At 41.2% G+C, this 3,265-nt stretch overlaps 1 pseudogene; it reads left to right on the top strand.

Annotated features, from left to right (window-relative positions):
* Nucleotides 1-302: 302 nt before the first annotated feature.
* On the top strand, nucleotides 303-402 carry LOC122150480 (annotated as a pseudogene).
* The last annotated feature ends 2,863 nt before the right edge of the window (nucleotides 403-3,265 follow it).

The raw sequence follows: 3,265 nt of genomic DNA on the forward strand, positions 1-3,265 counted from the left end.
ACTCTCTGGTACCAAAATTCTGCCTTAGTTATCTGGTGCTACTATAACAGAAATACCACGGATGGCTTTAACAAACATAAATTTATTTTTTCAGGATTTAGTAGTCTAGAAGTCCAAATTGAGGGTGCAAGCTCTAGATGAAGGCTCTCTCTCTCTATCAGCTCTGGGAAAATGTCTTTTTCTCTCTTCAGCTTCTATTACTTGGTGCTCATGAGGTATGGCATCTAATTTCCCTCATCTCTTCTTTTTTGCTGTCTGCTTAATCTGCTCTTTTATATCTCAAAAGATCTTTACTTAAGCACTTGATTCAGAAACACATATATTAAAAGTGGAACAGTACGGAGATTAGCACAGTTCCTGTGCAAGCATGACATGCATAGTTGTGAAAAGGGGGAGATTGTTTTAAGATATACCCTACACCCATACTTCCTCATTAACACAAGAAAGAAAAGCCATTCCCAAATGAGATTACAACCATAGGTATAGAGGTTAGGATTTACAACACATATTTTGATGGGCACAATTTAATTTATAACACCTGTTTATTTCTTGGAATCTCAGGGGATTATCTGAATTTTATGCAAAGTATACTGCTCTGGTTCTTTCACTTCAGCTTTCTCTTTGAAAGTCAAATGCCTTTGAACCACCTAAGAAAGGCTACTGGTAATGATTCCAGGACTCCCATGAAAGTCCAAGGCAGTGCACCATGTGGCCTCCTCCTGGCTAAAAGTCTTTGTGCTGACTGGAATCAATATTGAGTCCTTTCTAGATGTTGCTACCTCCTTCCAGTTGCTGTCAAGCCGACATCAACTCATGGTAATGTCATATGTTTCAGAGCAGAATTTTGATCCTTAAGATTTTCAACAGCTGTGAACATTCATTTGTAGATTGCCAGGCTTTTCTTCTCAAGCAACTTTGGGTAGATTCAAACTGCCAATCTTCCAGTTAATAGCCCAGCACTTAATCTTTTGCACTACCTAAGCCCCACCCTTTGGACAATGAATAGGGAAGACCGAAGAAGAGTTGATGCTTTTGAGTTGTGGTGCTGGCGAAGAATGCTGAAAGTACCGTGGACTGCTAAAAGAACTAACAGATCTGTCCTGGAGGAAGTGCAGCCAGAATGCTCCTTGGAAGCAAGAATGGCCAGACTTTGTCTCACCTATTTTGGTCATGTTGTAAGAAGGGACCATTCCCTGGAGAAGGATGTCATGCTTGGTAGGGTGGAGGGTCGACGAAAGAGGGGGAGGCCTTCAGGGAGATGGATTGATACAGTGGCTGCGATGATGGGCTCGAGTATAGCATGGATTGTGGGGCTGGCGCGGGATCGGGCAGTGTTTCATTCTGCTGTGCATGGGGTCGCTATGAGTCGGAAACGACTCCACGGCACTTAACAACAACAACAACAAAGCCCCACCCTTAAACTGAATTCTTAAGTATATGAGTTTATAAAAGTAGTCATAAAGATAAAATTGGAAGTAAAAGAAATAGCAGTATCAAGTACAACATTTGATCTCATTATACAAAATTAAAAAAAAAAAAAAAAACCTGTAAATATAGGAATTTGTTCCCTACCACTTGTGAACTTTAATAGAAAGATTGGACATTTACAAATTTTGCCAACTAATTATAGTACTGTATTTTAGCCACTAAAATTCAATGCTGGAAATGTGGATTATGAAAAAATTTAAAAGAAAAATAATGTAGACTATTCAGTAAGTACTTAGATTTGTTGTTGTTGTTAGGTGCCATTGTCATCTCCAACTCATAGCAACCTTATGTACAATAGAACAAAGCACTGCCTGGACCTGTGCCAGCCTCACGATTGCTGCTATACCTGAGCCTATCATTGCAGCCACTGTGTCAATTCATCTTATTGAGGGCCTTCCGAATTTTTGTTGACCCTCCATTTTACAAAGCATGATATCATTCTACAGAGAATGGTTGCTTCTGACAACATGACCAAACTAGGTGAAATGAAGTCTGGCCATTCTCGCTTCCAAGGAGCATTCTGGCTGCACTTCTTCCAGGACAGATTTGTTACTTCTTTTAGCAGTCCATGGTACTCTCAATATTATTTGCCAGCACCACAACTCAAAAGCATCAACTCTTCTTCAGTTTTCCCTATTCATTGTCCAGCTCTCACATGCATATGAGGTGATTGAAAATACAATGGCCTGGGTTAGACACACCTTTGTCTTTAAGGAGATATCTTTGCTCTTCAGCCCTTGAAAGAGGTCTTTTGCAACAGATTTGCCCAATGTAGTACATCTTCTGATGTCTTGACTTCTGCTTCCACTAGTGTTGATTGTTGCTGTTGTGGTTGTTGCCAGGTGCCATCGATTTGTCTCTGATTCATAGCGATGCTACGCGCAGCAAAATGAAACACTGCCCAGTCCCTCACCAACTCCATGAGCCTTGCTATTCTTGAGGCCATTGCCACAGCCACTGTGTCAGTCCATCTCATTGAGGGCCTTCCCCTCCATCGTCGACTGTCCACCTTACCAAGCATGACATCCTTCTCCAGGGAATGGTCCCTTCTTACAACATGACCAAAGTTGGTAAGACGAAGTCTGGCCATTCTCGCTTCCAAGCAGCATTCCAGCTGCATTTCTTCCAGGATAGATTTGTTAGATCCTTTAGCAGTCCATGGCACTTTCAGCATTCTTCACCAGCACCTCAATTCAAAGCCAACAACTTTTCTTTGGTCTTTCTTATTCATTGTCTAGCTCTCACATGCAAATGAGGTGACTGAAAATACCATGGCTTGTGTCAGGCACACCTTAGTCCTCAAGGAGACATCTTTGCTCTTCAGCACTTGAAAGAGGTCCTTCACAGCAAATTTTCCCAGTGCTATTGTCATCTGATGTCTTGACTGCTGCTTCCATTGGCATTGATTGCAGAAACAAGCAATGCAAAATCTTTGACAACTTCAATCTTTTCTCCATTTATCATAATGCCGGTTATTGGTCCAGTTGTGAGGATCTTTTAAATATACATATATAAAATATGTGTATATATGTATACAGAATGCCACATAATATGGATGAACTTGAAGGACATTTTGTATACATACAAATTATATACATATATATGTTGTTGTTGTTATATGCCGTCAAGTCTGCCCAGACTCATAGCCGCCCCTCCTTGGGTTTCCAAGGCAGTATCATTACAGAAGTAGATTGCCCAACCTTCCTTCCGAGGAGTGGCTGGTGGGTTTGAACTGCCAGCCTTCTGGTTAGCAGTCAAGTGCTTTAGGCACTAGGCT

Source organism: Orycteropus afer, unplaced genomic scaffold (genome assembly GCF_000298275.1).
Source record: "Orycteropus afer afer isolate SDZICR_OR568_19922 unplaced genomic scaffold, OryAfe1.0 scaffold00008, whole genome shotgun sequence".
Lineage (NCBI taxonomy): Eukaryota > Metazoa > Chordata > Mammalia > Tubulidentata > Orycteropodidae > Orycteropus > Orycteropus afer.